Consider the following 10,280-nt stretch of genomic DNA (forward strand, 5'->3'; position numbering starts at 1 on the left):
TGTTAAGATGTGATTTAATAAATTACACTATATATATTTCTAGCATTTGAGATATATCTAATTATTTCTAAATTAATCAGACCTATCTCATTTGTCAGCCTTAATTAAGTTTGATCAGATAATGAGACACTTTAACTAGGATTTTTGATTATAACTTTGATTAGTTCTTTTGGTAGAATCTAAGAATCTTGCTCACATTATCATTGCGCTGGATTAACCCTTTTTTCTTCTAGTGTAAAAAAGTTTGATACTGAGTACTGAACTATATGATGATGAAGGGGCACTGATTTTAATGGGGGGTACAAACTCCTAATTCTGTTTTCCAAAGTATAATGGCTTTCCGTGATTAATGGATTGGATATAAATCATGTTTTGGAAACATGATGCTGAAATTAATAATATATATGTTTTTCGGGAGCTTTACTGCCTACTGCTCAAAAACCAACCAATTAAAAGAGATTTTTCTTGTCTGCTTCTCCCTTAGTGGCTTCAAACGTGTAATCTAAGTGTCTTTCGTCCCTTCATATCTGATCTGTAATGTTTTATTAGCGGCGACTGTACGTACTGTTAACAAAGTGAGAGAACCACAAAATTAAGAAGTGAAAACGCAGCCGGTGAAAATTATTAGAAAAATTAATTTAATTTTTTTGTCCAGCTTATTTTAGCTTTTTAATTAGCTGATCATGATGAACGAGTATTGAGTCTGATCTTCTCTCACTTTTGTTACAAAGTGCATGCTATTGTGGTGGTTTGGAAATATTGGATTCAAACTATAGTTTGAATTAAGTTAGAAAACATAATGAGACACTTTGAGCTTGGAACTCCAATTATAACTTTGACTAGTTCTTTTGGTATAACTAAGAAGCTCGCTCTTTTTCATGACTGAAGCAATCAGATTTTTCTTAAAATTAGAAATACATTATCTTGTCGAGAGTTTGATAACTTGCTTACAATGACTTCTTTTTTGGAGAGAAATATCACCACAACAGATTTTTTTCTTCCATTTGGGTATATGTATCAATTATATAGTACTCCCTAAATATTAATCAAGTCCATTCTGAAATATTAATTGAGCAATTAAGTGCACTTCCAATATGATCATGCTATTGGAGTATTTTTTTTCTTATTATTACTGTTTGTTTTCATGTTAGCCCCATTGTTTATGCATGATCTCTTACATGCATGATGATTGTTAGTCCACAGCCCTCTCATTTCTTTGTGGAGAAAGCTCATAATTCAATATTTTTCCCCGAATTACATTCATATCGTTTCGAGTTAATTTATTTTCTGTTTTTCCCTCAATTATCACAAATTTCTTTTGAGATTCATGATATACTAAGGGATATCATTGGGGATTATCTTGCAACATATATGGTGTGTGTATATATGGATTAAATGATCGAAATGCATGAAATATAATCACTATTGAATATATGGATTATGTTTTCACGTTAATATTCTACTCCATCTAACTTCACATGATGAGTACTTGTGTAATACACATGTACATGATTAATTAAAAAATTCACCAATTAACCCTCTAAATGATAAGGAGATCATCCTCCTAATTAATTTGTACTAATGAAAAACAAATATTCAATGAGTGAATTAATATATATATATATATATATATATATATATAGTTCTACCCATATTCTGTTTAGATATTACTTAATAGACTGATTTTTGGTTCTTGACATCATGATCATGGACGAAAACCTTGTCAGTTTGGACTGGTATTTGTCCCATTTTCACTAACATATATATAGAGACAAAGAGCCACTAGATTCCTTCCACGTAACAGCCACCATCCGAACCACTATATACTTGGGACCCACGTACAACTAGCGTTACTGTGTCCAATCCAGCATCATTTTGCTGGACATCTTCAGTACTCCAAAGAGTTCTCTCTCCCCTCTCTCTTGGTACGTAGGGTGATCCAATTAATAATCATTTGGATGTGATTCCCTAACTTTGTCACTGACTTATAAGACTAGTTACTCATGTTATTCATGAAATATTAAATCATGATTACATCTTCAAGCTTTTTTGTGTAGTTCATCTCATTATATAGGCTTGGTAGACCCCCCCATATATGTTGGGTTCATATCCTATTACTCAATTATAAAGTCTATATTCATATATATATATATATATAGACTTTATATATATATGGACATTGGTTCTATGCTCAATTGGTAAGAGAGCAGATTAATTTAAGGATATTTTCATGTTTATATGGCCCCCATATTTAAATTATAATTTATTCAGTATTATCATTTATTTTTTTGGCTTCCTTTTTCTCCCCTACAACCAATCATTAGGAGCTAATGATTGATCGATGTTGGGAAATGGATATATTAATTTCTGGTTTCCTTGATTTTTTATGTAGAAGAGGGAAAAGATAGACACGTAAGATAAATTGTATATCTATTTTTTTCCCAATCTTCAAATTTAGATAAAAACTTGAAAAGATCTTGATATGTATCATGTACTCGATTAGCTAGGTGCTTGTGAAATATATAGGTGTTGCTAGTTGGTTTTGGTTGGTGTACTTTGTGTGATGCTGCTAATTTTGGGACCCTGATCTGCTGCTGGATATCTTGATCATGTGTATATTTCTGTTGCCTAATAGAGTACGTAACAAAAAGCCATCGATACTATTTAATTTCCATTTATAATATTGTGATATTTAAACGCGTACAGTCATAAAAATGGAATTATAAATGACATTGAGCATATAAATTCCAGCTTTAGACTTTGTTGTACCGAATCTACCGATAGTGTCAACATAGTAAAATTTTTTTTCATTGAATTCCAAAAAGAAATTTGAATCTTATATTTGGTAAGGTGTAGTCATGTCATTCAACCTGTCAAGTACTGGCCACTTAATTAGAACATCCTCATTGGTTTGGATAAAATCTAACTTCAACTAAATTTAGCTAACAAGACATTTAAAACACCCCACATTGAATTAAGCATGTTGGGATAAATTTATGGACCCCACATTGATATAGTATTATATATATTTATATAAATCTTGGATCTATGTCTACACCGGGGATCTCTTGGATCTCTCATGGTCTGCAAATGAGGTTAGTATCATTTGGAGTTATCCACCATAAAATGTACTTGTACAAGTGAAGTGTTAAATATATTTCTAGCAACTTTGTTTCCCAAACCTGATGAATAATTCATTGATGGTTTTATACATAATTCCTTTTTTTTTTTTGATAATTTAAATCACAGAAGGCTGACATTCTGAGAAGCTTCCTTGAGATGAAGGAGAAGGAATTACTTGTGTTGGAAGAGAAGCTTAAGGCTAGAGAGAGAGAGTAAGTCCCGACACCTTTTCCCTGCTCTGTAAAAGTTTACTTACAACTTGTGTTTTATTTTTTTCCCGTGGTAAATGACATTGATCCTCTACAGTTATGTATGTAGTTTAACTAGCTTTGTCGCTTTGGAAATTCTAGTAAATATGACTACTTTTGCACTGATCTCTCTCTCTCTCTCTCATTGAGCTGACCATTTGTATAATAACATAATGGAATCTGTATAGCTTAAAAGGCTTTGAGGGTTGGACCATATTGTGGTGTATTGATGCTATGGTTTGGGTGTATAGAGAATTATTGGATTATAATAAAGTTGATTGGAATAGCAATCATGTTAATCTATAATTTTATGTACAATTTGTTATGGTTTGCTAAGTAGGAGTGTTACTGTGACGTAATTTGTAAGGCGTTGCAATTTCCCTTTAATATTTCTCACATTAATGCATATTCTACTATTTTTCATTTTTAAGAGAAAGGGGGTGCCATTGGGCCTCTTTCTTGACAAATTATCATCTATATTCTGATTAAACAAATTATCATCTATATTCTGATTAAACTTCAGTTGTCATGTGTAGCAGTGGCTTTCCTTGTTATGTCAAAAGCTTCAAAGGGGATGGTTGCTAGAGCTGAACACCATGCAGGTATTAATATGTACTTTGGTTTCTATACACAACAAGTAATGGAGCTTTTATCGTCTGATGATGATTTTCTCCCTTCTGCTTCCCAAACATCCAACTATTTTGGAAGAAAATGTGAGGAGGTCATAGGGAATGGATTAGTTGAGCCTATGAAGTATACTACCGCTCTTTATTTAGCAACAGCATAGGAGCTGGACTTTCAGATTTCTGTCAAGAAAGATTGGAGGCATTGCTGCAGCAGGGCACTATCAACCCTTTCAGATGGAATTTGATGAGGTATGTTGGGTTCTACTTCCTTTCTTGTAGTGATATATTATTGTGTTCTGCATGCTTAGCATCGGATGCAGAAAGTTGGGCTGGAAAACTACTGCAAATGTTGAATCGACGTGATGAATATGTCATTTTGTTGATTGATATTTGATTTTAGTTTTTTCAGTCAATTTTAAGATTTTTGTTGTAATGCTCAGTTCTAAAAGTTTCATTCGGCTTTATCTATCATATAATAAAGAGCGGTAGTATTAGCTAGATTTTCCATAGATTTTCTGGTTTAAGTTGTTTTTCTTTCCAGGTCTATTGACCTTGTTATGGTACATATGTGAGTGTTGAGTTGCACAATTTTAAAGTAAAAAGGTTGATACATGATCAGGTTTAATCTATATACTTGAACTTTTAGGCTTAAGTAGGTGTCTGCACATGTATCTTTTCCTTCAACTACCGCAAAATAAGGTGTTTAAGGACTAATTAATATTCTTAATTATCAGATTGATTGAATGCATGGTCAATATCATATATATATATATATATATATAAGCTAGCAGGTATGATCTATAATATCATATAAAGATATACAGAATGATATATATTATTAATCATTTTGCATCTAATTACATTGATTTGAGACCTCACATGCATACAGTACTACCCCGAACTTCCCTAAAACTCTCATCACGAGTAGTAGTAGTAGTACTGGTACTGGTGCTGTGTCTGGTGCCCATGTCGAACACTTTACATTATCATATATATGATCACAGGCTCACAGCATATTTTGATATTATAATAAAAATGAACAAAATGATGATATAATTAATTAATTAATTATGAAATGCAACATGCATTGGGATTCTCATCGCTGAAGAGCTGAGGGGGTGGGATTCGTTCCATCACATAGACTGGCTCGTAATAGTACACCATTCTCTTCATACCCTCCTCATGATCAATGACGTATATATATAGTACTTTTTTCATGTATTGAGTATCTTCCTCTTAAGTTGTTCAGCACAGGCCTCACAGTGCATTAATAACAATGAGTTCCACTGTTATTAATCCAGAAACCTAGAGCACAAAACCACATACATGCATGCGAGTTAAGAATATTGGTAAAAAAGTGAGAACTTCCATTGTTTTTTTTTTTTTAACTTTTTTCTTCAGTCCTATCTAAGATACTGCATTAGACCTGGGAAGCTCCAACTTCTGGGATGGGTTCACCCTCAGATGCTGGCAATGGGGATAGGACTTTGGTTCTTCTTTTTGGGAGTTTCATGATTTTCATGCACACAGCTTGAGGCTCCACTATTCCCTTTATGGTCACTTCGTTTTTAGCCATGTCTACCTCAACCCCCTCCACTCCTGATACCATCCATAAACAGGATTAAATATACAAATAAAATTGGGGGGAGGGGGGGGAGAAAGAGAGAGAGAGAGAGAGAGAGGAACCTCTAATTCCCATTATGGTCTTCTCAATCTTCTTGGCACATCCAACATAGTCCACAGTCCACGTACAAGACAAAAAAATTAGATGGTGGTTTTGGCTCTTCCTTCTCCTCTGGCTTCTCTTGATCCTTCTTCTCCTCTGTTTTCTCTTCTTTCTTCTCCTATGGCTGAGCCTCTGCCTTAGCTTGTTCCTACCATATACAAATAAAAAACAATCAACCAATATTAGAACAAATTAAATGCAGCCCAAAAATAGTCAAAACGCATGGGAATGAATTAGAAACACTTGAAAAATACAAAAATATCACCTGTTTAGCTTCTTCCCCCATATCTCTCAATCAAGAATGAGATATCAAACTCAAGTTGTTTAAAATATAGGGAAGAATTTGAAGGACGAGAAAGCTGGAAAGGAGAAGGAGGGAGAGGATCAGGGTAACAATGAAATGAGAGTGATTATATATATATATATATAGATATATAGATATATAGATATATATGCAGATCAAGGCGAAAGCATATATATATATATATATATATATAAAAGACTTCATATATCTATATATATATAGATATATAGGTTTTTTTGTTCCTGGTTTCTTTCCCTGTCCAAAACTGGATGTGTTGCTTAGATATTGTAAATCTAACCCACTTATAAAAAAATACTCCAATCCAGCCCCTTTTTCGGTCAAGTCTGGAATCCTGATCCTCCACATGTTTTGAGGTGTCAAACATAAGTCTGGAGTGGATAGTGGATACTCCACTCATTTTGTCGAACATATTGATAAAAGCTATCAATACTACTCATTTTAAGCCCAACATCATACTACTTATTTTGAAAAATTGATAGGCGTAATGCTCATGATTTTTTATATATTCTTACCATTTGTACAGATGGACAATAGAGGAACTGCTCGACGTGGGCTTAATGAAAGCTCTTTAAAATACAAGGCTGGCCAGATTTATGCTGATGATGAGCTGACTGGAGCCGCACCCCACATTTAAACGAGGGCTTGCTAAAGTTAGCCATATTGGGTTGTATGGGTGGAGTTATGGTGGATATCTTTGAGCTATGACCTTGGCCAGGTTTCCTAATGTCTTCTGTTGTGCTGTGTCTGGTGCCCATGTAACGGCCTGATTGATCAAGTGTAATTCTTCCTGCAACCAATGATTTGGTACTAATCCTTTGGATGATTGTGATGCTTATTTATTATTAAGGATAAAAGCTCAGTTTGTATATGAGAATACATTAATACACCACCCCATTGTAATATATATGAGTTTGGATTTTGTTGATGGGCTTGGATGGAACTTTATGTATTTATTTTGCATGTTATATTGATTAGCAACTTGAATGAATGAGTTTGGATTATGAATGGTGCATTTAGGAACAACTAAAAACCAGGCTTAGAAAGAAAATAAAGCTCAGGAAATTTAAACACGAATTAAGGTTTAGCGGCGAATTTTTACTCGCCGCTATAAACCTACTCTTAAATTCTCCTAAACCAGCGATGTACAAATCGCTACTAAATTTCAATACCGGCGACTAAATATTCGCCGCAAATACCTTTATGTAGCAGAATGTACATTACGGCGACCTTGGAAACTCGCTGCCTTTAGATATATTGCGGCGATATATTGAATCGCCGCCATATAATTACCGATTTGAAAACCAATTCGCAGCGAGTGAAATATCGCCGTATAATAGTATTTAGTAGCGAATATTATATCGCTGCAAAATACTATGAATAATATGGCGGCGATAAAAAATTCGCCGGGATAATAATATAGCAACGATAATTAATCGCTGCATCATGATAATATACGGCGATTTTCCCATTGCGGCGATTTTGTGGAGTGGCTGGCAAATATATTTGGCAGCGATATTTGCATTTTTAGCGGCGAGTAGTAAACGCTGCTAATAATCTATCGCAGCGTTTAACGACAGAATCCTATTTTGAATTAGCGGCGATTAATTTGTAATCAGCAGCGAAAAAAAATTCGCCGGGATATGAATATATGGCAGCGAGTTTTGGTTTCCGTTGCAGTAGATCTAAAGTGGGGAGTTAATACCGGCGAATTTCCGGCGATTAAAAAATCGCTGGGGTAGATATATGCTAGCGATTTGTAATGTTTTGCCAGCGATTATGTATCGCTGGCAAAATTGTTGAACCTTGTAGTGCTCTAACTTTTATATATATATGTGTGTGTGTGGAAGTTGTACGTACTAAATTTTTCAACGTACGTCCTAGTCAATCATACGCGTGTTTATTACATGATTGTGCAGCCATGCATGAACGTGCCGTGGATGGCTTCTGGCTAGCTAATTGGCTAATAACTAGAAAGGTGGAAGCAACCAGTTGTATGCACGCTTGATTAATTTCATTGTTGTTGTAACGTCACAAGATCAATCTATATATATATAAATATAAATATATATATATATATATATATGAGCCATTTAAAATCAATTTCTAATATTTCTTTTTTTTTTTTTTAATTTTTAAATTTTGGGTAAAATCATGATAAGGAAAGATCATCATGACTTAACCTATAAATTATCTCGACCAGGTTATAAAATTGAAGATCGAGGATTGAATCTCATGAAAGATCAGTACCCTAAAGCATTAATATTCAAAATGTCGAGCGAATTATGATAATTAATTAAAGCTGAAAGAAAATTAAGAAATGGCCGGATGGGATAGGGAGGAAGATCAAGACCACAACATGATCAGTACTAGTCAGACTACGTACGTACCCAATGTTGTTTCTTATAAATTTTGAAGCTATCTTTATTAATTGAAAGGTCACTTCGATCTATAGAGAACGTTATCTACACGACTTGGGATGCCATTAAAGAATGAAGTGGACTATATGAAATTTGTATAATATCTAACAAATTCTGATACTTTAGCAAACTTGCATTGATTTTGTTATAATCTTCATCTTCTAGTACAGTTGGACGCAAGCTGCTGGTTGTTTGTGGCAAGAAGCTAGAATTCATGCATGCATCAGCTAGCCATTAGTGAACAATATCATGTCATATACTTCGATCACAATCAATAGAAAGCTATAAATTTCAAGGGATCACGACCATTAACGTCTATTGAAATACATTGCACGTCACCAAGCCAATTACCGGATCAATCCAAACAGTGCATGTCAACCAAGAAAAAAGAAATATCACATGAGTACTGGTCTCGATCCCATTACTTGTTGGTTTTGAGATAATATTTCGTTTCATTTCATCTCACTGTCCAAACCGTACCTATATGTATCACAGGAAAAGAATATTGAAAACCCGGTATTTTGCTAGAATATTGTTGTACGAACGATATTATATTGAAATATCTATAAGCTAGCTGTTCAAGATGACTAGACTAGAGGGATATCATGTATACTGTTTGGAATATACACTACAACAAATTTGAGATTTTGGGACGAAATTATTTAGGGACGAAATTTTTTTCATCCCTAAAAGTCATTTTTTGGGACGAAATTTAAATTTCATCCCAAAAAATCGATGAATTTAGAAAACCGTTCAAACGTCAAAATAACCGATCGAACAGTTTTTTCTGCGACGAATTAAATCGTCCCAAAAAATTTTTACCGTTCGAACATGAAAAAATATGTTCGAACAGTAAAATTTGGCGGATAATTACTTTATTATGGCGGGAAAAGTTCAAAAACGTTCGAACGATAATTTGTTGTGTTCGAACGGAACATATTTGGTGGCAAATCCTGGCAGGAAGCTTTCTAAACCGTTCGAACGGAATATATTTAGTTAGAACATATTCAAGCACCACATTTATACATTTGAAGGTATAATATTAATCTCGGTATGAAACTCAAAATATAAAAAATATCTATCATATATACAAATTCATTAATTAATTTTATGTAATTAATTTTAAAATATTTTAATGATTTCTTTTACGTTAAATAAGATATTTAGTAAATAAATATTATCAATCACATACATATTAATCAACCAAATAAAGCAAATTATCAAAATGCCATATATATTGTTCATAATTACAACAAAAGAAAATATAAATAAAAGATAAAAACTATGATGCGAGGTCTCTACACACATCCTCGACTGCAGCTAATTGTGTCTCTACTTGTGTCAGTCGAGTACTAACTGTGACCTGAGTTGCATTATTGGCATTAATCGCTGTACGTAACTCATCAACTTCTGTACGTAACCCAGAGACGGTAGCCATAATCTCTGTACGCAACTCAGACATGGCAGTATGCACTGCATCAATCACTGCTGATGTGTGTACACCGATCTCAGCACGCAATATGTCAGCCAGCTCCTCGCGAATATATGTGCGTGATGTCTCAGGCTGTGTAGATGTCTCACCGGCCGATACTCCAGTATCTCCTGGCTGCCCATCTCTCTGAATCTCAGCCCTATCTGGAACAGCTCCACGAAAACGAAATCTAGAGTGTCCCGTGCTCCGTGATAGGGTGGTGCTGTTGATCGGTGCCATCGGAAATCGAGAACGCTCGGCAGGTTCGGGCACAACCCCGGCATGTAGCAAAAATCGAGTGATGAGGATCCCAAACGGCAGTATATCTGTCGTAATAAACCGTG

At 34.4% G+C, this 10,280-nt stretch overlaps 1 pseudogene; it reads right to left on the reverse strand.

Moving 5' to 3' along the window:
• Positions 1–5,211: 5,211 nt before the first annotated feature.
• Positions 5,212–6,130, reverse strand: LOC109014868 (annotated as a pseudogene).
• Positions 6,131–10,280: the final 4,150 nt, after the last annotated feature.

Source organism: Juglans regia, chromosome 11 (assembly GCF_001411555.2).
Source record: "Juglans regia cultivar Chandler chromosome 11, Walnut 2.0, whole genome shotgun sequence".
NCBI lineage: Eukaryota > Viridiplantae > Streptophyta > Magnoliopsida > Fagales > Juglandaceae > Juglans > Juglans regia.